At 27.9% G+C, this 27,283-nt stretch overlaps 1 long non-coding RNA gene across 2 annotated transcripts; it reads right to left on the bottom strand.

Moving 5' to 3' along the window:
• Positions 1 to 10,423: 10,423 nt before the first annotated feature.
• On the bottom strand, positions 10,424 to 26,792 carry LOC136076584 (uncharacterized). 2 transcript variants are annotated; one of them, XR_010636400.1, is made up of 3 exons: positions 26,668 to 26,792; positions 11,050 to 11,277; positions 10,424 to 10,700 (listed from the first exon to the last, which is right to left on the bottom strand). It is a non-coding gene; the product is annotated as an uncharacterized LOC136076584 (long non-coding RNA). The 2 variants fall into 2 exon arrangements; XR_010636401.1 differs by lacking the exon at positions 26,668 to 26,792 and having other exon boundaries at positions 11,050 to 11,308.
• Between the last annotated feature and the right edge of the window lie 491 nt (positions 26,793 to 27,283).

The raw sequence follows: 27,283 nt of genomic DNA, 5'->3' as shown, positions 1-27,283 counted from the left end.
ACAACACAATACGGACAACTATGCCAAACTGTTTCAAACGACTGTATCCAAAAGTGAGAACAATTATCAATTGCTCTTAAATATTTTTTGAAACATCAAGTACCCTTGATGTTCAAGCTTGTATGTGGATTAAATATAAACATCATGACAACAGTCACATTTTTAATAGCAATAACTCCAAATTGAGCAATTTCATGGCTGTCTCCTCTTTATAGTAGTGGCTTTCTTCATATACTTGACCCCTTCGACCACGTTCTGGCAGATCGTGTCATTAAACTTAAGAAAGATCTTGCATTTAAACAGTGTACACATTGTACACCTCCAAGTGTTTCCAAAGGAATACAAATGTTAAAAGAAAAATTTCAAGAAACATCAAACATTGTTAATCTACGCATTTATGTAGAGCAGGCAATAAAAAGGATAAAATACTTCCGCATTTTAAAAATAACACAGCCGTTATTATATCTATCAATCATGAATATTATACTGCGTGTATATGCTGCTATATCAAACTTGAGAAAACAACTAGTTTCTAAATTATCTTTAAAAAAAATTTTGTTTGCAAAATGTTTTTTACTTTTATAATATAATATAGCGTTTTTGTAAAACAATATAACGTTCCTCTATGTTTATAAGAAATTTAAATTTAAAAAAATTAAACTAATGTATATATTAATCTCAGAGCACATATCTTAGAAAAAGGAATTAAATGTAATGACTGATAAGAAAGAATTCAATGTATTGATTGATTTCATATAAACATTTAGTATATGTAAAGACTATTGAAGTTTAAAACTTAACACAAAGTAGACATGGAGCACATGTAACAAATGCAGTCTTGATCTGCTAATAATTTATAATCATCTTATTTTAAATTTTGACAAGAACAGTGGAACCAAGCACAACATATTTTACACTAATATTGGTAAAATTCATTACCACTGATTTCTGGCTCTTTAAGTATTAACTTGTCACATTTTATACAGAACTTTATAAGTTCTAATAGTAATAATGCTGGAGAAACATATGTTTTGAAAAAAACATTTGAATTTATTTTCACCGAATCCACGAGCTCTTGATCAAACTCGACTAATTCAACATATAAGTCCTTAAGTTCCAGGTATTGCTTTCGGCTTAATCTCTTGTGTTATATTCTATAAGTTTAGTTGTTTTATCTGTCAATATCATTTTTCTATAAATATTTTGCCTAAAGTTGTCTTATCGGTATTAGGATGGTTAGAAAGTATTTTTTTAAATAACTCTTCAAGATTAGGATACCTAGAAAAAATTTAATGAAAATATTGAAATATTAGAACATTTCATTATTTTCATCAAGTTTTTTAACTTTTGGTTTGAATTTTACAGCAGAAGGCTCGGATATATAAATGTTGTTTAAAAAAGTTTTAAAGGGGCGACTGAATAAGTGCGAATTTCATAACTGCGAATCTGCATAAGTGCGACTGGCATAAGTGTGAACTGGCATAAGTGCGAACTGGCACAAGCGCGAACTGGCATAAGTGCGAATCACTTGCAAAAACTGGCATAAGTGCGAACTAGCACAAGCGTGAACTGGCATAAGTGCGCCAAAAGAATTTGCAAACATTGGCATAAGAGTGAACTGGCATAAGTGCGAACCAATTGCAAAAACTGGGATAAGTGCGAACTGGCACAAGCGCGAATTAGCATAAGTGCGCCGAAAGAATTTGCAAACATTGGCATAAGTGCAAATTGGCATAAGTGGTGAATTGGCAAGTTCGCACTTATGCCAATTCGCACTTATGCCAGTTCGCACTTATGCCAATTCGCACTTATGCCAATGTTTGCAAATTCTTTCGGCGCACTTATGCCAGTTCGTGCTTGTGCCAGTTCGCACTTATGCCAGTTTTTGCAACTGCTTCGCACTTATGCAGATTCACAGTCATGAAATTCGCACTTATTCAGCCTCCTCGTTTTAAAAGAATGTTCATTAAAGTCACGATGACTTTCAACTCTTGGATCAAATTCTTGCAATGGTTTCATTCATGTTTTTGCTTATTGTTTATACCAATGAATTTATTATTTGCTATTCTTTTTCTAACAAATAGGTCAATTATTAAACATGGTTTGATATCTTTTTGAGAGGATTTATCACAAACACATACTTTTTTAGTATATGTTGGATTACACCAACCTTTGTTGTTAGCCTACTCCATTTTATAAAGGGTGGCAATGATATAGTTGTAAATTTTGAAAGCTCCAGCCATGCACGAATACCAGGTAGAAATTACATTTACTAAAGGCAATCCAAATTTTTTTTCCTTGATTTATTGCGAAACACAGACTTCAGAATATGTAAATAAAATATCTTTTTTCAAACTAGAATGCACTATAGGGTCTGCAAAATCACTTTCAAAAAATGAAAATGTTTTTTGGTTCTGTACTTGCCAATATATTCCGAATTGAAGCTTTTTTTTTCAGAATATACGAAAAAATATTTTCCAAAGTTATACTAGGCCTCTCAGGTACAGAGTTTCGGTCAATTAAATCTAAAACTTTTAATTTCTCCGTATATGTTTGTTTATGTTTTTTCTCCTGTTTTTCTCTACAGCTGTTGCCAAAACAAATTAAATATAGATGTCTCAATGACATCTGTATTTAATTTGCTCTGGCAGCAAGCTCGACTTAACATCCAGATGTACTTAACCCACGAACTGCTCAAAAAAATAACAAGCTGCTTGACAGGTAAGTTTAAATAATCCTAACAATTACATATGATGTCAGTTTTTGTGTACTCCCCCCCTAAAATACAATAAAAATGTCTAAAAACCATTGATTTTTTTTTGACTAAATTATACATTTATATAGTAGTAAATCTCATCAAATTATATTGTATAATAGTCAATATCTCATTAAATAATTAACTAAGCAAATAGTATTATATATCTTTAATATAATCTTCCCATGGGTTGTTGAAGTGATCGATTGAAACAGAAGAATGGATAGAAGCGTGCTTTTTCAACATAGCTTGAGAGGCAAAGTAGATATTGCACTTTTTACAGATTCTATCAGCTAGGCTAGACTGAATTGATGGACAAAACGCATCATACGGCAAAATTGGAAATCCTTTGGCAATACGAAGAAGAATACTTTCAATGTTTGATGCGATGAGCATAAAGGCGGATGATGGAAACAACTCTTTTGCTCCTTCTGAGACATCTACTGCTTTGAGCCCGTCTCTCGTTTGGTTGACAGGGACAGGTGGGGGAAGAAATCTTGCTCTAATTAGAGTAAAGTAAGAGCTTCTAATAGTCCAACAACAAGAACGATTTTCACATTTCACAATTTGAGTAAAATAATGACTTGTACGAGGATGATCGGCAATCCAACGTTGGTATTGTAATAAAAGGCTCCTTGACTCTAGCTCTAATTTTTCTGGATCAATACACTCTGCAATGGTTGGATAACCGTCAATTTGTAGATCAGACCAAATATCAGCCAAAGCCTGTCCAGCAAAACCAAAGTTCTGTTTTTCTAAATTTTCATCTATTGTCCTGCCTGATTTAAAAAGATATGTTGGTTATTATAGGTTAAAAATTATATTAATATTTTTAAAAATTAACTTATGTTAAAGTAACTACCTTGAGAATTAAGATGAGTTCCGTAATGTTCGTGCGGAAGAATCACCCCAGAAAACTCTTTACTTAGAGGTGCCATTCGTCGCTCAGCTCTGTTGAATGCACTGCGGCCTGGAGCGTTCGTAATGATGAAAAGACCGTCCAGGTTATTCTTCAAGAAATGGTGAATCCCGATTTCAACTACTTTCTGGTATCTGGGATTTTCGGTCCTCCTTCGACGCTAAACACAACGATAGGCTTAACCATATTAGTTTGAGATTCTCTGGTAATAGAGTCGAATTCTTTGATATCCAAGAGCCGCTGAAAGTCTAATCTATGAGCGAAGGCGGTCGAGGATGCGTGTTTTCCTGATCGAACAGCAATGTAGGTAGGTCCAGAATAAGTAACAGTATCTGTTTTCCGAGACCATCTTTTTTGATCGTAATTCCTTCTGTTACCTGTGAAAATAGTGAGGTTATGCTTTATATTCTGATTAAATAAAATTGCAAATATTTATAACTTTTATTATATTCTTCTATTTGTAATTTTTGAGTCGTTAACATTTGAGAGCTTTTGTGAATTTAGATTCGTTAACATTTGAGCACTACAGAAATTATTGCTCCCAACACCAAGGGCCTCTCTCCGAGAGGTTCTTCAATAAGTAGTGTAGTAATGGTGGTATGAATGAGCCTTCAAATAGAAAGCTCATCCATACCGGGGTGTTGGGAGACACCAAAGAAAAAACAGCAACCAAAAAGTTGTAAATGTCTTCAATCAGTGAAGATATTTATAACTTTTTTGTTGTTACTTTTTTTTCGTTGATTTTTTTTTATTTTGTAATTTATTTTTTTTCAATTTGTAATTTTTTTTTAATAATATATTGTTGTATATTAGATTTGTTTTGGTCTTTTTTAATTTAAATCTTAATTGTTTTTTCACCAACTAAACTTAAATATAGTTAAATTGATTCAATATCCAATTATCATAATACAATGACGCTACATTCTATTGTTAAAAATAATTAATTGCTAGTTTAATTTACTGAACTCACACCTTTTAAAATTTACAATTAGACAATATTTTTAGCTATATTTATATCTCAATTTGATTTTTAGTTTATAGTTTGGCTCCTTGGAGCATTTATTATTTAGCTTTTTATTTAATTTATTTTAAATCTATCGTGATGTCTTTTAAATAAAACTAAAGTTTAATAAAACCCAACATGAAATAACGTCATAAAACAACACCATATAACAGTTGAAGTATGATAACAGGTTACCAAAAGCAGGTAAATTGTTTTCCAGTTTTTTTTTTTCTTTTCTTATATGTTTACTTATCTGTTACAATTTTTATTTTAGGTTTGCCACATTAATGCAATATAAAATATATCTTTTTTATTGCATTAATGTGTCATATGACAAACCTAAAATAAAAGTTGTAACAGATAAGTAAACATAAAAGAAAAGAAAAAAAAACTGAAAAAGAAAAAAAAACTATTGACCTATTTGGTCAATAATTTTTAAGAGTTTCTTTTTTTTTTTTTTTTTGTAATTCACCTCCTCAAGGCCGAGAAGGCCACTACAGATGATGAGGCTACTTGTGGTTATAACCCTCTCTCAACTCTGTAACTCCGAAACACGAACCTTGACGAACAAGCTGGGCGGAGAAACAAGTTAAGCGCGGTATTACCAGGGACATGGTTGGAATCGAACTCGGAACCTCTCGCTTATGACTTTCTGTAAGAATCAGCCAAAAACATCAAATTTTGAAAGAGTGACCTCTTTCAAAATTGTTAATTTTTTAATATGTTGTTGCTATTCATACTGAATCTCAATAAAAAAAATTTTTCAAAAAATATTAATTGGTTCATTAGATATCAGATGTCAAAGTTTGACTAAATTTTTCGAAATATTGACCAAATGGTGGTGTGGCGGAATAGTATCGCAAAATTTTGATTGTCGAAAATGTGAACAAGGAATAGTGTCGCAAGTTGTCACGTGATTAATTGTCAAGTAACAGAATAAGGAACAATGTCGCAGAGGAGTTAAATGAAAAGTGTCAAAAACAAAAAAACTGAATAGCGTCGCAAATGAATTTAAGGTAATATCTTTTATTTTCAAATAGTTTAACTATTTGAAAATAAAGATAAATTAAAAAATGATTTTTTTTGTATTAAGGTTTTTAAATAATTTTTGAGGATTATTTGAGACCTTTTGTTACCCGTGGTTATTCTAGACTTTTGTTTGTTTTATAAAAGTTACATTTTAGGTTTTTATCATAAACTTCAAATAAATGTTTCTTAAATGATAAAACATGTATCGTTTGTATCATTTGTATAAAGCGTTTGATAACGACCTGTTTTTCCTGTAGTATTGAATCGGTATTATTATTCGAGGGGTTCAGTGGAAAAGTGGTTTAACCCACATTTTGAAAGTTTTCCGGATAATCACTGCCAACAATACATTGAGTATGTAGTTTGTTGTGGAAAAAGTACCAAAACCCATCATATAGTGCTGCTACCCAGTCCATCCACTAAAGCCGGCTCTGCTACTACCTACAATCAGATATACATTAATAGAAAAATAAAATTTGAATTGTAGAAATGTTACCTAGCATATGTTAATTAACATGGAAAAAATAAACAGTTCAGATTTGGAACACTTTCTAATGAAAAGTGATTGTGATGATTCAGATGCAGATAACAACACATCTTTAGCAGATGATGTTAGCAAAGGTATGTATATAATTAATAAAACGTCAAGATGATCATACAATAGTATAGTTTCCAGTCTTAATATTGTTTAGGCAGTTTTTTTTTCTAGTTTTTTCAAAACTAACATGTACATTTTATATATATATATATATATATATATATTTTTTTTTTTTTTTTTTTTGCCGTATACATTAAATCATACCGTAAACATATGTAACTACAAATAGCAGGGGCAAGAAGAAGACAAATTGTCTTACCGCCAAGCCCCTTAATATATACCATAATACAAAATAATAAAAAAAAGAAGTCGTAAAACCACAGCATATAAAATGTTCTTATATAGAATTTATATAAAAAAATTTTAACCAATGTTGATATTGCAGGATATGCTGATGATAACACTCCTTTAAATGCAAAAAATGACTTTAATTTTGTTGTGCAAAACGCTGCATATCAATTTTCTTCATGATTTGAAAATAATGTTATGAAAGCTAATCCAGATAAATATCATGTTATTATTAGTAAAACAAGCTCTCTTAAAGTTAACATCTGTGATAGATAAATAGTCTCATCTGATAATGAAATATTACTTAGTATAATGTTTAATAATGAACTTTCCTTTGATCACGATGTTAACAATTTATGTAAATCAGCGAGTGAAAAAGTCAACGCGCTCTCCAGACTCGCTTCTTTATGTCTCTGAATCAATGAAAACTTATACTTAATGCTTTCATTACATCTCATTTTTCTTATTGTCTATTAGTTTGGTTATTTCATAGCAGAAAACTTAACAATCGTATTAATAAAATACACAAAAGAGCCCTTATTATTGTATATTAAGACTATCAATCTCCTTTTGAAGAACTTCTTATAAAAAATGGTTCGAAAACTATACACCACAGAAATTTATATGTATTGGTTACGGAAATTTTCAAACTAGATGTTGACAATATTTTGACAACATCATGACAAATTGTTTATCGCAGCAAAAACGTCGAATGGAACTTTTACACTTTTAAACGTGAACAATTTTTCAATTAGTTGCTTATAAGTCATAGTTCTTATATAAATATTGATCAAAAGAAAATTTTCTATCCAACCGTATAAAGTTTATAAGATTTTAAAGGTGTCAAAATGGACCCTTTTTTGTCACTTAAATTACCTAAAAGGGATATTACTGTAGCGCAATCAAATGGATTATTTTTTTACGCCCACCCAATGACTGTGCACTTTCTCTCTGCCAAAAGCACTTTCTCTCTGCCAAAACAACATTATACTATTTTTGTCTGGGTTTATCCCTATTTTTTTCTAACCCTCTCCGACTACAATTCCGTTTTTACTATTTGAGACACTATTCTGATTTTACTATTTGCGAAACTATTCTGTTTTTACTATTTGCAACACTATTCCGATTTTACTATTTGCGATACTATTCCTTTTTTTTATTTGCGAAACTATTCCTTCTTTTTGTTTCCGACACTATTCATTAAATTCTTTTGCGACACTATTACTTTTTTTTTTTTTTTGCGACTTTAGGCCTTTTTAATATATTCGACACTATTCTGAAATTCATTTTTCGACACTGTTCCTGTCACCCAAAATAGTGTTAAAGACATGTTTAAACTCGAAAAAAAAACAAAGTAAATACTTTACAATGAGTATTTCACTTGAATATTGTTTATTCGCTAGTTCAGACCAAAAATTAATAAAATTGGTAAAAAAAATTTTTTCCTTGGCTAAATACCATGCTTTAAAATATGCAAAAAATAACTTTTTTGTCATTTTTGATCTTCGTTTTCATTCGAAGCCGCAAATATCCCATAACTTTTTTTGTTATTATAAGTCTTTACCTAGTTAAGTATCTAAAAGTATAAAAACACCTATGGGAAAGTAAAGGCTTAGCTGCAAAATCCAACTCAATAATGAAATTCTAATCTTTTGACGCATTGATTGTGACATGATTACGGTTAAAGCTCTGGGTTTAAGGAAATTCTATAAGACGTAACTTAAACATATTCCAATTATTTATCAGATAGAAGAAGAATAGTTGTGGTGTATACTTGAGAGTTGTTTAAAACAATATTGTTTTACAATAATTTTTTTCTAATAAAACTTTTTTTTAGCTCATTTCTTTATTAGTTTATTAGCAATTGATTACAATTCAATTGATGGTTCAACTGAAAGGTTGTTGTAAATCACTTTAACTTCATCTACAGTTTTATTGTATCGACACAACTTCATGTTTTCTTGGAACTCATAGGAGTAGTAGTTACTTATATTTAGAATTTTATGACCAGTTAAATAAACATTCTCAATTTTTGCTACACTAACTACACCATTTTGACGCCATAACCATATTTCACTGCTTTTGCAACATCTACTGCTGTTGCTATGTCATTGCCAGCATATACGTAATTTCATAGTATTGTTTTAGCGGATGCACTTTCCTTATCGAATTGGTCTTATCCACAGCAAGGCTCATTAAAGTCGTACCGTAGAAGTTTAAAGTTTTTATTTTTGCAGAGCTTGTACATAGGTTTAACTGAGTAGTTAGTATTATCCAATTTTTCAAAAATATTCGCTATTTCTGCCTCATACCTTGGTTCATATTCAGCAAATACCTTGGTTGCAGCGATATAAAATAGTTTGATAAACATTCTTTTTGAGAACATCATTTTTTTGTTAAAAAAAACAACATCTGTATGCATACTTATGCCTTTTTTCCCAAAGTAGTCCTTCTGACCCTCTCTAAACTTCACGGGTAATATCCTCTGTGAATAGATAAAAAACAGAATGCTGTTTTTTATCTAGTTGTTTATAATATAAACAACTAGATAAAAAACAGCATTTTGGTTGAAAGACTATTCACAGAGGATATTACCCGTGAAGTTTAGAGAGGGTCAGAAGGACTACTTTGGGAAAAAAGGAATATATGAAATATATGACATATATAACAGAATATATGAAACACCTATTAAGAGATGCACTACAGAAAAAGGCAATGAATAATACATATTATGTATTATTATTATATAATAATAGATTTATTATAATATAAAATAATAATACTCAAAATGATACTCAGGAAACATATTTGGAGTAAAAGTTATACTCAATAAATATGATAAAGTAACAAGGAAACATACTGAGTTCAAGCGCTTATAAATAAATATAGAAGAACCTAGAAAACATCTATACTACTTATATCTTATTTTTTCTGAACTATTGCAATACCGCATTGGTATTTTTTATAAATAAGGTAGATTAAAGGTCAATACAAGTTTTTTTAATTTGAAGTTTAGAGTGAACCCTGGGCTTTAACCATGATCGTGTCACAATCAATGCGTCAAAAAATTTAAATTTCATTTTTGAGTAGAATTTTGCGGCTAAGCCTTAACTTTCCCATAGGTGTTTTTATACTTTTAAGTACTTAACTAGGTAAAGATTTATAATAACAAAAAAAAATTATGGGATATTTGCGCTCTAAATGAACACGAAGATCAAAAATGACAAAAAAAAAATCGTTTTTTGCATATTTTGAAGCAACACTGATCAACATATATTGCGTTTTGTTACAACATATTGCAATATTATTGCGTTTTCAATTAAAATTGGTACAAATTGCTCAATAAATTGACAAATAAAAGTGCAATAAAATTATACAAACGTAATATGTTTTTAAATGTAATTTAGATGCACTTAAATAAAAATAATTCCAATGCTTTTCTAATTACCCTTGTCATTTTTTTGTTTTACATAAGTTTAATGTGTTTATAAGCAGCAAGCATTTCAACGTTGATTCAACGTTGATAACGCGTTGATTTATTGACGTTGATTTTAGCGTTGAAATGGAAACAAAATATCGACGTTGAAATATCAACATTGATTCAACGTTAATAAATTAACGTTGTACTGACGTTGATTTACAAACGTTGATTTGGAAACAAGAAATCGACGTTGAAATATCTATATTGATTCAACGTCAATAAATTAACATTGAACTGATGTTGACTTATAAACGTTGATTTAAGCGTTGATTTGGAAACAGGAAATTGACGTTCTAATATCTACATCGCTTCAACGTCAAAAAAGCAACGTTGAAACATAACACTTTAAAAAATTTACTAAAATGTATTTGTTAAAATTTTTTACAAAGGAGATTTATTTTTCTTTTTCGAAACTACTTCCGCTTTCATTTGACTCAACGTCAGCGTCTACTACAAATTCATCTTGATTTTTTTCTTTATCACTTTCGTGAACTTCATCGTCTATTTCCGGGTTGTTAGATTTCCGTTTACCTCCATTCAAACGATAAGGTGCATACTTTAGGCAAGAGGCTATAAATGATCTAGTTTCTTTGTCTGTTGCCTTAGCCTCACAGCGCTTCATCGATTCTAAAAAATAAATGCAAAAACATTCAAATTTGGTCAAGTGAATAAAATTGTATAGAAAGGAGGAAAGAATATCTTCAATTTACATTATTTCATAAGAATACATGAAGTTTACAATTTTAATGTAAACTAATATATTTTAATTTTTGAGTTTTTATATCTATTTTTTGTGAATTCAACTAAATTTATTTATTTTCAACAGGCAGCCATTAAAAAGAAATATAAATATATAAAAATATATAGATCAACATCTTTTCCAATTTTCAACACTTAAAATTAAAATTATAGCTATCAATTATTGCTTCGTAAACATTTAACCCTTCCATAGGTAATTTCATGAAAAATAACTTACAAACTTTCTGAAAACTCTTTTGTGAGCTCCAAGTTTTCTATCAAACTCATATAAAGCGTCTATATCATCAAATTGTATTAATCATCATCATCGTTTATATCATCAAATTGTATTAATATATCTCCTTCATCATCTTGCATTCTGGTTCCATTGTGTCTAACTTTTTAGATATTTCGCTTATTTGCAAAGTTATTTGGGCCAACCTCGATAATACTATATGTTGAAATCCTGAGTTTGAAAACAGAAAGTACTTTATAAATATAACTATCATATATATATATATATATATATATATATATATATATATATATATATATATATATATATATATATATATATATATATATATATATATATATATATATATATATATATATAATATATACAATATTAAATGATATACTTGAATGAATATGTTGCATACAAAACAACAGCAAGTTGAAGGACAGCTGAAACTCACAAATGATTTGGCAAAGAAACCTACCATTATCTTTTATTATTAAATATTCACTGTATATGACAAAAAGTCAGCCATGCTATACATACAGCCTACCTGCTAATTGTTTTAGAAAACAAATAATTTTACTCCACTTCAGATACTCCATTACAGTCACATGACATTTTTACAGTTAATCTTATAACTTATACAAAATACAATATTCCATATAATCTTAGATTACGAGTTGTAATATATATATACAGACTATTAGTTGATTTACTAAATATACAAGTTATTGTTACTATATTAATGTAATTTTATTTAAATTTTCTAGATTATCAAGTTGCAATAGTTTGTTATTTTTAAAACACATGTTATTGGACTTCTAGTATTCACGTCTAGCTTACATTACACCAGATTTAATGACTTTCAACCAATTTTATACTAACAAGTCATACCATCAAGACATTCTATTACAGTAGACACACACAAGAACACTTCATTGACTATCTACATTACATACACATCTATAAGACTCAAAACAGTTCACAACTCTTTGTATGCAAGTTGTACTGAGCCACACTAAGTGTCCTCTGGTCCCAGTGTCAATTCAGAAGTCTGTGGCAATCGCCCTGACAGGATACTCTGAGAATAGTCCTTTTGGGATAATGGGATACCTAATGGGATACCTTAACAAGATACCCTGGTGTAGACCCAGAGTGGAACTTCTTTGGGGATGCCGGTCTCAGGCGAAAGCTATATCGATAATGTATGTTTACCACCCTAATAATACAGACCAAACAAATAATTCTGCTCCATCAATGATACTGTCTACACATCGCACTTACGCTGGACACTAACGACACTTTAATAGAACAACAGTAAATGACTCTTACATATCTCGACTATTGTTTATTGTTATTGTTTGTTTTCACAACATTTTACTTATTACTTTTTTAGTATTTTTCTACTTTGAGGCTCTTTGTGATATCCAGTTTTCAACTGGACATCTGTCCTTTTGTACTTTTATCTCACTCTGCTAAACTCTTTTTAACTTATTATTCATTCCTAAGATGTTCACTGCTCGGTGCAGCTTTACTAAAATGCATTGCATATACAACATAATGTTTGCCAGGAGTTTTTGTAATAAAATTGATAATTCGTTTACAAAATCAAACATAAAGCTCTCTTCAGAGGAAGGTTTGCTCTTGCCACAGGAAATAGCTACAGCAAATGGTTGAAAATGAGCAAAGTATGGACCATAAAGCGACTGAAGTACTTTTAAATAATGGTATCCCATCAACATTCACAACTAATTCAATTATCTCCAGATCTGGAAATTTACTTAAATGTTTTAAAATATTAGTTTCCAAATGATAATAAATATAATCGCCAACACACTTATTCTGCAGAGGAATGTTACATGGAGTTTTTAATAATGTCTTTACGTCTTTTGGAAGCTTCGCATGGCCATTGTTTCTTAGAAGAAGTTGATTCAATGCAGAATGCAAAGTTTGGTTCACAACAACCCATTCTGCTAATTTTCACATAGATTTCCATTTATTATTTTGTCTATGTCATCTATAATGTCTGATTCTGATTCTTGTGTCTTGAATCATAGAAACATATATATCTATACATTTCCATGATTCAAGACACAAGAATCAGAATCAGAACTACCCAAGTCAAAAATGGAATCTGAGTCAAAATCTGATTCTTCGACACCTTTAACTTCTTCCTCAATTGATTCTTCTGAAACAACTCTATAACTGAAACAATTATTTGTTGTTTATTTACTTTTGTTGTATTATCTGTCTCAGTAAATAAATCGATTACTATTTTATTCATTTTTTCCATTATGTAATCTGTGATGACATAGCAACTGAATACTTTTATTTCTATAAATAAATATATTATTATCAGGTTAGCCAGGAATATATTTTATATAGCATTTTTGCAATATTGGGAATAAAATTGTTATTGTTCTACTAAATATTAGGATTTTTTTATAAAACTGTAATATATATATATATATATATATATATATATATATATATATATATATATATATATATATATATATATATATATATATATATATATATGTATGTATGTATGTATGTATGTATGTATGTATGTATGTATGTATGTATGTATGTATGTACGTATGTATGTATGTATGTATGTATGTATGTATGTATGTATGAATATATATATTTATATATATTTATATATATGTATATATATATATATATATATATATATATATAAATATATATATATATATATATATAAATATATATATATATTTAAATATAAGTAAAAAATTTCCGTGCATATATTCAACAGTGCTCGATGAATGATTTCAGAGCTATATAAGTTTGTATGCGAGATTAAATAAAAATAACTACATATTTTTTTTAAACCTTAAAGTTGTAAGCAGAGTCTTAAATGTATAAATTTGTAAATTTGTAATTTACAAATGTATAGTGTCAGCCCCAAACAAAAGTATATATTGGACTATCAAAAGGAGAATGGAAAAAGAGATGGGCAAACCACAAAACTCATTCGTAAACAGAAAACTACAAAATTCAACCACCCTTTCCAAATACATATGGAACATAAAAGAAAACCTTAAAATAACATCCAGTTTACTTTTGTAACTAATTAGCTACATAAAAACAAAAAAATGTATTTTAGTAATTAAAGCTGTGTAAAACAATGTTTCGTAAGAAAAAGAGAATTCTTTTCAATAATCATTACTAATAATATTAAAATTGAAGCATTTTTACTTCCTACCAGGAGAATAAAAAACGAAAATTATAAACTAAAAAATCTTTAATTATTACCCATAATTGAAAAATACATATGTAATATTGTAAATATTACCCAATGATATATTAAAAATAACTAGATGTCTAACTTCCGCATATTTTTTGAAGCAAAAATCGGCCATTATGGGGGGCAAATTTAAAAAATAGTAAATCACGGTTGTTTGGATCAAATAATATTCAATATTTAATATTCAAAATTTATAAATCATGGTTAATTCTTGTGCTGCAGCTGGTTGCACAAATAGAGCAATGAAAAACGACAACAGAGCATTTCATAAATTTCCAATTATTAATAGGGAACTCTGTAAAAGGTGGATTGTTGCTATAAAATGTGAAACATTTATTCCTACTGAGCACAGCCACATATGTAGTGATCACTTTTTACCTTCAGATTACAGTATACCTGATTTTAATAACAAGCCTAAATTAAAACCTTTTTCTGTGCCATTTGTTATTATTGATTCAAAACCAAAAGTCAAAAGAAAGTTTAGTTCTATATTGCGACAAAAAAATAAAAAGAGACTTATTAAAAAAGTTTCAGAAACAGGCAGTCACCATCGCATCGATTTCCATTCAGATATAAGTGATAACAATAATGTTGCTGCTAATAGTAACGAAATTTATATTAATAGTGTTATTTTAAAAACAACAGAGAGTATTGATTGCCAGGTGGATATAGATAGTAGCTTTAATATTATCGAAAGTAGTAACAAAATTATTAATGATGATACTATTATTTCTAAAAGTACATTATTGACAAATGCAAGTCCAACTAAAGCAAAATTAAAGGCAAAAAATAAAATTCTTAAACAAAAGTTGCGACGAAAAGAAAAAAAATAAATTCATTAAAGGTTATGCTAAAAAATCTAAGCAAAAAAAAATTGTTTCTGACGATGCTGCTAATATTCTTTGTGAAAATTTTAGTGGATTGACTTTTGATATTATAAAAAATCAGTTTAAAAACAATACCTCACTTCCAAAAGGGCATAGGTATACTGATGAAATTAAAAAATTTGCAATAACTCTGCATTTTTACTCACCTAAAGCATACAATTTTCTACGGCCTGTACTCCATTAACCTGGTTCAAGCTCTCTAGCCAACTGGACTTCCTCTGTAGATTGTGAACCTGGTTTTTTTGAAGATGTTTTAAGTTATATTAGTATAAAAGCAGATATTGACATTAATTATAAAGATTGTGCATTAATCATAGATGCAATGGCAATCAAAACATCAATTCTATACGATAAAAAGACAGGTCGATTCATTGGATTTACAGATTATGGAAAAGATATTGTTGCAATTGAACCAGATACACCAGCTACAGAAGCATTGGTATTTATGCTGGTAGGATTACGAGGTCATTGGAAAACACCTATTGGCTATATACTGTGTAGTAAAATAACAGCTGAAAACCTTTCATGTCTTATTAAAAAAGCATTAACAGTTTCCTCTGATAAAAAAATTAATGTACATAGCATTACATTTGATGGTGTAAACGTTAACTTTAATTCTGTTGCATCACTAGGATGTGCATTCGGGAAAAGACAAAAAAAAAATTAATGGAAGATTTACTTTTGAAGGCTATAATCACTACTTGTATGTAATCCCTGACCCAAGTCATATGCTAAAATTAGCTAGAAATGCATTATGTGATTTAGAGGTACTTAAGGATTGTGATGGGAAATACATTAAATGGAGTTATATAAAAGCTTTATATAAAATACAGGAAGAAGAAGGATTAAAATTTGCAAATAAAATCTCAATAAAACATATTTATTTCCAGCGTCACAAAATGAATGTTAAGTTTGCTGCACAAACACTTAGTAGTTCAGTTGCAGATGCAATTGAATTTCTGATGTTTTCCAAACATCCAAATTTCAAGCATGCTGAAGGAACTATAAATTTTATAAGGGTCATCGACAAATTATTTGATATGCTGAACTCTAAAAATCTTTTTTCAAAATTGTATAAGAAAGCTCTTTTTTTGAATGATTACCCTTATTGGAATGCAACTTTTGATCAAATAATAAACTACTTATCAAAGTTGACAGATGTTAATGGTACTCAATTATTAAAACATAGGAGAAAAACCTTTGTATTAGGGTTAATTGTGGCTGCAAAAAGTCTTCAACACTTAGCCTATGAGCTTTTGACTTTAAATGTTCATCCTTTTAAATTTTGCCTAACATACAAATTTTCACAAGATCATCTTGAGTTACTGTTCTCTTGTATTCGTGGAATGAATGGATTTAATAATAATCCAGATGCCCTCCAACTTAAGTCATCTTTAAAAAGAATTCTTTTGCGCAATTCTATTGTAGGCTCAAAGCATGCAAATTGTTTAACATTTGAGGATATTGCAAATGGCTCTATTTTTGCATCAAAGTGGAGTAAAAAATATGCAATTTATTCAAATCCTGAAACAGATTTTTTAAACTTTGATATTGATATTGTTACAATTCAAAATTATCTTGATAATACCTCTATCTATAAGGAAGCAATACTAGGATATATATCTGGATTTATTGTAAGAAGATTATTATCAAAGATAACATGTTCTGTGTGTGCAAACTCACTTATTTCCCAAAACAATTTTGTGGAACATTCTTATGGAACATCAGTTTTTTCAATGATTAACATAAAAAATAGGGGTGGGCTTATTGCTCCAAGAAATGATGTTATACAAACTATAATTGTATGCGAAAGTGTTTTCAAAATTTAAGTCTGTGGTGACAATTTTAAAAAACCAAAAATGAATGTGGAACGAAACCTTAAACTGAAAATGATTTATGAAGTTAATAAAATTATTAGTGAAAAACATTTTTTTAAAGACCTAAATGAACACGATGCTGAGCATGAAGCTGTCACTGAAGACATGCATTCCACACAACTGATAAAAATGTTAGCAAATGACTTTTTTTAAATCAGACTGCAAAGATATGGCCAATTATATACAGAAAAAGTTTTTAAAAAATCAATGATTGGTCTACGTCAACAATCTAATAAATTAATTACATTCAAAGGCTTATAACATAAATATAAAATAAACAATATAAAACTATAATAAATTACTTAAAAATTCAGTTTATATATATATATATATATATATATATATATATATATATATATACATATATATATATATATATATACATATATATATATATATATATATATATATATATATATATATATATATATATATATATATATATATATATATATATATATATATATATATCTGTGTGTGTGTGTGTGTGTGTGTGTGTGTGTGTGTGTGTGTGTGTGTGTGTGTGTGTGTGTGTGTGTGTGTGTGTGTGTGTGTGTGTGTGTGTGTGAAAATATTATAAATAAAAATATTAAATAAAATTTTATTAACTGTTACTTTTCTTGATTTGTTATTTATATTGAAAGACTCTTATTTCAAAGGAAAGATATTCTTTATATACCTGAATACCTATGGAGCTTTTTTTGTATTGAAAACCTTACTAGATTATAACATAACATTGAACTAAATTTATTTAATTATTGAAGGTAAATCAATTATAGAAAAAATTAATAATGATTTTTATGATAACAAGAAGTTTTTAACCATAAATAAAATTCTAACATCTCTAGAAGGAACCTCTAAGTTGTGTCACACAGAGCTTAGTTAATAGTCAAAACAGTTTTATAAAATGTTTCATTACAATTTTTGACTCTGTTTACATTTGCAGTTATGTTATAATACCTCCTAGCATTACTGCAGAGAGTAATTAATGACTAACAGGTGCATAAAATGTTAATAGATTATAGATTAAAATCCAACTAAATCTAAGATTTGAGTTAAATGTTAAATTTTAAAATCAAAAAAACATGAAATAAGTATGATTTTGAAATGTTTAACAAAAAAAAAGAGCATATTTTACTTAATTATTAAATTTTAAATCAAAATAACATCAAATTTTTCAGATATCTGTGTATCGATTTTTTAGTGACTACATTAAATTAAACTATCTTAAGCTTCGTATTTGTTTTGTTTTGATAAATAGCGTAAAGATTTTGCCCCCCATAATGGCCGATTTTTGCTTCACTTTTTCTTATGCCGATTTACGGCAGTTAGACATCTAGTTATTTTTAATATATCATTGATATTACCACTCTCAAATAAAATATAATTAATAATAGCACATTTCTGTGAGCGATTGGCCATCTTTATTTTAAATAAGAAGTCTTATTTGTCTCGATATCAAAACGAAAATAAAAAGACATGTTGATTTAACGTTGATTAAATCATGATTTAATCAACATTAATGTTGATCAACATTAGTTTATTAACAAAAAATCAACGTGGAATAAACGTTGAAAATTCTGACGTTGAGATTTCCACCTCGATAAGACGTTGAAACAACGACTTTTTCTTCAACGTTAGTTTATCAACTACAAATCAACGTGGAATAGACGTTGAAAGTTCTGACGTTAACATTTCAACCAACCTAAGACGTCGACATGACGTCGTTTGCTTGCTGGGCAAGATTGTTGTTAAAATATTACAATACTAATGCAATATTATTGCAACTGTTTAATATGGAATTATTTTTATCTGTTTTAACGACTTTGAATGATTTTAATGTACAAATTGGCGTTGTTGTACATGCGCGGAGCAAACCTGTATGGTGGAAGAATTTGTTTAAATTTTGCTAATGGAGTTTATTTGCGCAATGAAACGTAACTTTTTTAATAGAAAATACGAGAGAATAATTTTACATTCTATAGATAAGTCTACGTCTTCTGAAGAGGACATTATTAAAAGTAGTTCTCAGTCTGACGGTAGCAATACAGATGTTAATGTTAACAATGGTAGATTTACCCAAGCAACAGAAGAAATTGTAGTATCTGAGCCTGAGGAAAAATCAAATGCTTCAGTTTTTCAGTTGTAATCCATTCAAAAATTCTTTATTTGATCCACTTACCAACAAAAAGTTTATGTTTTTAACCTTATTGTATTTAATTATTAGCAATTCATTGACTAAAATTGCATTTGATCGTTTTTTGAAGACTTTGCTGGTATGTAAAATGAGTTTTTTAATTAGGAACATTCTATATTGCTGTCTAGTCAAGTTTCAATAGCTAAATTTTTAAAGTTTTAATATTTTGTTTATAGATTTTTCAGTGTATTGAAGAAATACCATCATCTCTTAAAATGATTCGTAGATTTGTTAAACAAAATGTATTATTCCATACATATTATTGTCATGATTGCTGCACAACTTTAGTTGACACATGTAAAATAAATCTTCATTGTTCATCGCATATCTTTATATTGGATATTATTAGCCAAATGAAACTTTTCAAAATTTGGGAGCAATTAAATCTTATCAAATGGAAATTATATTGGCTAAACGAAATAGTGATTTTATTTCGAAGCAAAATTTTGTTGAAAATATGAAATCTAAAAATGTTTTACATATTCATTTATTGATGTCAACTGATTGTGGAGAACTATACACAAAAAAAAAGACTACAATGTGGCCATTTCATGCCATTATTTTGGATTTACCATCTTATAAACGGTTTTTAATCGAAAACACATTACTTCTTGGTTTATGGTTCTCATCATTAAAACCTAATTGACATGCTTATTTGAAGGTAAATCAATTATTAACTTATATTTTTTATATTAAAATTATAGTTAATTGATTTTCCTATAGTAGTAGAATTCTTTCACTGTTCCAGCTTTGGAACAGTGAAAGAATTCTACCACTATAAGTAATGAAAATAAATAACAAATTAACAACAATTAGGCATAATTACTATATTACTAACTATTTTTTAGGAGTGCATTAATGCAAAATTGTTTGAAATACCCCTTGAAATTAACAATATCCAAGTTGTTATTCATATTGTTGGTTTGGTTTTTGATTTACCTGCAGTGGCCTCAATTATTAATCACAAGCAATATAATGGTGAATTTGGATGTCATTATTGTGAACATCCTGGTAGAGCAATTGAAAGAAAACATGTTTCAGCAAGAATTTATTCACATTCAGATACAAAATATAATCTTAAAACATCTGAAATGTATGCCAAATATGCTAGATTAGCTGAAAAATCAAAAGTGTCTGTATTTTGAACTAAAGGCTTTAATATCTTTCGTGAAATTTCTTTTATTAAAGTGCCAGATATGATACTTATTGATGTGTTACATCTGTTTTATGAAAATTGCTCAAAAAAACTTTTAATTTGTTTATTTTCTGTTATTAATAAACATGAAGCATTTTTTATTGGTAGTGGTGTACAACTAAATGCACTGGAAATCTTACTTGCTCTGGAAATCTTACTTGCTGACCCAAAAAATCCTACATAACATGCCCAAGCCACCAACTACTAAATCATTTATACATTTGAAAGGTCATGACTTTAAAAAATTTATTTTATACTTAGCAGTTCCATATTTTCTGCCATATTTGAATCCTTACTGATAATGATGATATATTCTCTAGTAATTGGTATGCTCTTGTTAAGCATTGAAATATGTTTAGATAAAGTATCGGTTATTGGTCAGCTGTTTAATTTTTATCAAAAATCATTGTCTGAGTTGCTTCCTTTATATATGAATACTGTTCATATACTGTACAATGTTCATCTACTTGGTCATGTTAGCGATATTATTAAAATGCATGGTGTGACAAATTACTCAATGTTTTGTTTTGAAGCTCGACTCAGTAATTATAAAAAAATGATGAAAGAAACACATGGTCACCTTCAGCAGATTGTGAAAAAATTTCTTGACTTCAAAACAGCTTCTTGTTTTTTGCAAACAAATCATCATCCTAAAAAAGCTGAAATTTGTCAAGCATTAAATATTGTGAACAGAAAAAATTGCAATTGTTAAATCCTGGCAAATTGTTGAAAGATGGTATTGTTTATCATTCATAAAATTATGGTAAACATAACTTGTCAATTTGCACATAATAAGTTTGGTATCATGTTGGATTTTCCTTTAGTTGACAATGTTATACATGTTCAGTTACAACTATTAAATGTGGAATGCAAGTTAGTATCTACTTTTGGTGATATGATTGGAAATGTGAAAATTAACATTGATGATGAATTATTTTTTATTGTTGAACAAACACAAAATATTGTTGTTATTCCAGCTGACAATCTAGTTTGCAAATGCATATTAATTAAAATTAAACTACTCACAAAAGAAGTAATAATTTTAACACCATTGAAAGAACTTTTTGAATATGCTTAAGGTGGCTAAATGTAAATTTTGTTATAAATAAACATATAAATAAACCATGCATGTGTGTTTTTTTATACAAGCATTTTATACAAATTTACAAATTAATTTTATAAAAATTTACATAATATTTTACATAAAAATTTTACATAATATTTTACATAAAAATTTACATAATATTTTAAAAATTTACAATATTTACAAATTAATTTTATAAAAATTATACAAGCATTTTATGCAAATATATTTTTATAAATTTTATACAAGCAAGTTTTTTTATATAAATTTTATATTTTGATAACTTTTGTAGAACTATCGTGATTTTTTTTTTTTTTTATAGGTTTATGTTATTAAATAATGGCTTATCCTGGTAGAAATAGAACCAAAAAATTGGATTTTGTAGACACTCAAAAGCTTTCTTAAACATTTGTTCTTTTATGACACAAGGACTGTGAAAAAGATAAGTGTCATACGTCTCCTATATCACTTTCAAATACACTTTTTAAACATTATTCATCCATTGAATGCTTTGAATTTCAAGTGGTGAGTGCATTAAAACACAACTACAGATGACAATTACCGTAAATACTAAAATTAAAGTCTAAAATATAATCCCCTTATTTTAGATAAGCTCACTTTTTAAGAGAAAAAATTCTTTATTGAAAAGCTAAAAAGAAAAAAAAATCAAGGAAATTTTGAAAAAGAAAAAGAAAGTTCTAAGAAAAAAAAAGTCATGAAAAATGAAGAGAAATTGAGATGCATTCAAATGTTAACAATAAAATACTTTATGAAATAAAACTCAAATAACTATGATGAATTTATTTCTTTTACAGCTTAAGAATTAAAGGATAATATCCTTTAATTCTTATATATTCTTAATACATATTATGTACTAAAATGAAAGAAATAAATTTAAAATTTTTATAAAAATTGTTACATCAACAATTTAAATTTCAGAGTGAGAATAGTTTTAAATTAATTCTTACAGCTGCGAAAATTCATTTCCAATGCATATCTACTTTTTTAGTTGTCTAAAATATTATAATCAGTTTTGCTTAACTTAAGGTTGCTTTGAAATCAATTTTAGTTAATAAGGTGTATAGGCATTTATTGATAAACTACGTTTCACCAATTTCAATTCAACTGTTCGATTATATAAACCGAGGATAAATTTTAGCCTTGTCCTCCCCTTTCGTAAAACAATTTTATAAAAATTGGAGCAATAAAATTATCATATTATTAATTTTTTTATATAAAATATACAACTAATTCAAATCAGTTGATAAATAGTTATCATTTGTCGTTAACAAAAAATTGTCTTATAATCAGTTGGTCCTCTCATTACTACGTCTTTAAGAATAACTATCTTTGTACACCAAGTTGATACTAGATTTAAATTCCATTCTTTCACAAGAACAAAAGTTTATAATTACTTCATGATTTAATTGTGACAAACTGTAATGCTAATGTAACTGCAGAGTTAGATTAGAATAAATTTCTAAACATAAGAATATAATGATCATCTAATATGTAAAATCAATGTTACATATAATAAAAGACAATAAATGCTAAAACAAAACGTTACACAGCATACTATAGTAAATTTAAACTGTCATTTTTAAATATAGAGGATCATTTATTTTATTCTTTAATATAAAAATAAAACTCTTTTATATTAATTTGTTTTAGTAATTTATTCAAATTAATTTGATGACTACAAACGAGGCCGAGGATACAAGGACTTTCCTTGTATGTAAAATAAATTTTTTCCCATACTTAAACAACACACTCTCCTTTTAGCAGCTTGAGGTTTTTTTTCAGCTTTGATGTGCTCCTAATTTCCTAAGTTAAAACTTCTGCTCCTAATTTTTTGCTAAACTGAAAAATTTTACCACTAATAACGCCACTTAACAGCCAAATATGCATTTTTTGAGTAATCCTTTCCTTCAGAAAGCAAGCATGAAATTCAGTAGCAACAAAGTAAACTAGTTTTTGCATCAGAAATATTCTTGCCTAAAATGGGTATAGTAGTATATCACAGTAAACTTGTCATTCGCCCTTCATATCATTAAGGACCTGAAGAAGAATTCTCACATGAAGTCCTATTTTAGGCTTTTGAAAAATTAAAAACCATAGTAATAATAATTGAAACCAAGAGCTCTCAATTGTATTCATACAAACTTGTATTACACTTAAAAGCTCTCATTTGTATTCACACGAGCTTGTGTGAAGACACTTGAGAGCTCTTGATTTTGTTCCTTGTCTCTAAACAATTTTTTTTTGTTAGCAACTTCTAGGGATTGTATTGTTCCTCACAAGATGTTACAATTTGCAGGTGTGCGAGGCATTGTTTCTTAAAGAACTCAACCTTGAATTTGAAGATTTTTAAAAAACCTCTTCAATATAAGTTGTCAATTTCTTGATCATTGATAAAAAGACTGAATAAAATGCTTAATATGCCAAGCAATATGGGTTCACATGTAATAATGATTTCACAGTAACATGTTTTTTAATGATATGCAATGTTAGCGTTTTTTCTTTCTGCACTGTCTACCTAACATAATAAGTTTATAAACTTTATGATATATCATAACTTAACTTTCAGTAATCATTTTTTTTAAACAATTATTGGACTATGAACTGATATAGTCTCTGGTTTATTCCACATAAATGCACTAGGCAGTTCACAAGAACCAATGCTGTCTAAGTCTTAAAAAGAATCCACAATGATAAAACCTTTAAAACGTAATGCATTTATAGATGTCATTGCTTTAAAATATAAAAAAAAAAATTTTAATTTGCAAAACATGTCAAAGACATATTTGATATCATAGCAAAAAGTACCAAATAAAAACGATTGATTTTCATACGCATAAAGGGTTAAAAATTAAATCATTAGGCCGGTTGAATAAAAAAAAAGCCATTTCTTTTACTCAGCGTTTTATTCCAAAAAACGTGAATAAAGTTGGAGAAAAATTCGTAGAATTTTTATTCACGTAAAACTGACCAATCACTGAGTAAAAGCAATTGCTTTTTTTTTATTCACCTGGCCTATTTGCTCCACGCGACGAAAACATATTTTTGCATTTAAAATACATGATGAAATTTAAAATACAAATGCATTAAAAACTGACTTTTTAAACATTAATCATGAGCGTTCAGTAAGACAGGGACCAAGAGAGGGTCAATATTTTCTGTAAAAGTCACGATAAGCAGAAAAATTGTTCCAATTCCAATATAATTAGTAGCAATATTTTAACAAAATTTATTTTCATTTTACTTAAAGTTTATATTTATTTAACAAGGAAAGAAAATTTTTTACATTTTCTTTGTTTGAGGACGAAAACATTTATAAAAAATTTACTACACCTATTTACATATAAGTTGGTCATTTTCACTTTAAATTGACATTTTTTCATTTAAACTAATTAAATTATCAATTTTTATTTTAAATTGGCTAATTTTTATTTTAATTTGCCACCCAAAACATAAACCTTGCAAAACAAATTAAAATCAATTTATGTAGAAGTAATTATAAATAATACAAAAATATGAAAAACAAATTTCAAAAGAACTTGCAAAATTTTAAAAATTTTCTCCCTTAAAATTAGGCCCCAACCAAAGTCTGAAAGCACGTCCATGATAAATTTTCGCTCCAAATTAAAATGAAAATTGGCCGAAATAGAATGAAAATTGACAAATTAAAATGAAAATGAAAAAATGCCAAATTAAGTGAAAAGTCTAAATAAAAATTAAAATATGACAATTTGAAGTGAAAATCAGCCAACTAAAACGCAAAATGGTGTAGTATTTTAAAGCCAGAGGATTTTCGATTTTTTGAGCGGAAATTATTTTTTGCTAAACACGTGACGTCATGCAAACTTATATATTGGATAAAACGGTCATGAACTATATCAAAACCACGTATTAAACTTTGAAAAAGATCTTAGTTCATTACTGGTAAAATTTGCGTAACTTTAATTGAAAAAAGTTCAAAAATCTGGTAGACACTAAAGTCTTGAAATTTAAATTACACCTAAAGTTCGTACAGTCATTAATCATCCATCTGAGATAACTGTGAGGCAGTAACATTCAAATGACATTTATCAATCAATAAAAAAAGAAAATTAAAATTTTTTTGTTTTTAATAATTAACCAAACCAGATTTGGTTTATTCTTAAAAAAAATTCTTGTTTTTTTTTAAACTTGGGGAACTTTTTTGAATTTTGGGACATAGTTGAAAATTGTTGCAGAACCTTAAAAACCCTGTTTGTTGCTATTAAAATTGTTATTGAAATATTACTATCATAAAGCATTATCAAAAATTACTATGTTGAAGTCACTTTTTGAATGTTTCTTCAACACTTTCGTTTTGTTTAAATTTTAGCGTTTTTTCTTTTAATTTTCTTCCAAAAAAAAAAAATAATAATAAAAGTTAAAACATATAGTATAATTGCAGAAGAATTACCATCTATAATAAAACATATAGTGTAATAATATAACATCTAAAACATATAGTATAATAGTTACAGAAGAATAAGTTCTATAATAACTTCCTTATCGTTAACATTAATTTAACATAATGGTTGAAATAAGTAAGGATTATTATCTACTAAACTTTGCTATAAGTTTTGTAGAGTTCTTTTACGCGGTTAAATTTTTATTCTTGTTTTTTATTTTTTTTTCTTGTTTTTTGTTGTTGTTGTTGTTTACAGGACTTTATCATGAAGCTAGATCTTATCATGAAGCCTTTTTCCAGATAAGTAAGAAGAAAAATAGATCTGGAGAATATCCATTTTTTTAAATGTTATTTAACCTTTACTTTAAATTTACAATAACTAAAATAATTAAAATAATCAACTGGTTATAGCTATGCAGTATGAGCACGATATTTCCAGATGAAACTGGAAATTGTATTTTCAATATTTGGTCTCAAAAATTTCATCCCGGGAATTCGGTAATATAAGGAAATTATATAGCATAAACGTAATATAGTAGTTATTCATATTTTAATAATATATTTAGTGTTTATTACATTTACGTATTATTATGAATCAATTTTACTTTATAATCGCTTCTTAATTGCACTTTACTTTTTATAACATAATATCTTTACCATGTTTTAATTGTACGTGGTTATCTTTCATTTCCAACATTAAAATTAAACAAATTATTTAGCAAGATTTTATTTACAATATTTATTTTTGTTGCTTTTGTTGATGCTGTTGCTGTTGTTGCTGTTGTTGCGTTTTTAACTATTACAAAATTACCAGTTTATTTACAGATTTTGCTTTACACTTGATCAAGTTTTGCGCCAAATGCCAAATAACTTTTAAAAAATTCTGAATTGTTTTTGATTGCATTTAAACTATGAATTCATTAAAAAATATACACGATAAAATTGATAAACTAGTTTTGCGATAAAAATATAAACGCATTATAACGTTACCACTATCAATTTTAAAAGCTCTGACTCTAGGGCAGTATTTTTACGCTTTTAAAATTTTACAACTGTAAAAAAAATGCAGTAAGAATGAATAACTAACAATAAGTAAGAAAATATTAAAAATTTCCAATGACTTAAGTTAAGAAAGCTTTGTTGATAATAATTTTTTAAGAATTTATTTATTTTTCTAGTAAAGATGTAAAGTAATTTAAAAATAAATGAATATTCAGAAATTTGAAAGAATATTTTTTTTATAAATCCCGGGTCGGAATGGCCATGAAGGTTG

The sequence above is a fragment of the Hydra vulgaris genome, chromosome 02 (assembly GCF_038396675.1).
Source record: "Hydra vulgaris chromosome 02, alternate assembly HydraT2T_AEP".
NCBI classification, from domain to species: Eukaryota; Metazoa; Cnidaria; class Hydrozoa; order Anthoathecata; family Hydridae; genus Hydra; species Hydra vulgaris.
The sequence above is the reverse complement of the archived record's forward strand: the minus strand, read 5'-3'. Positions and strand labels throughout refer to the sequence as shown.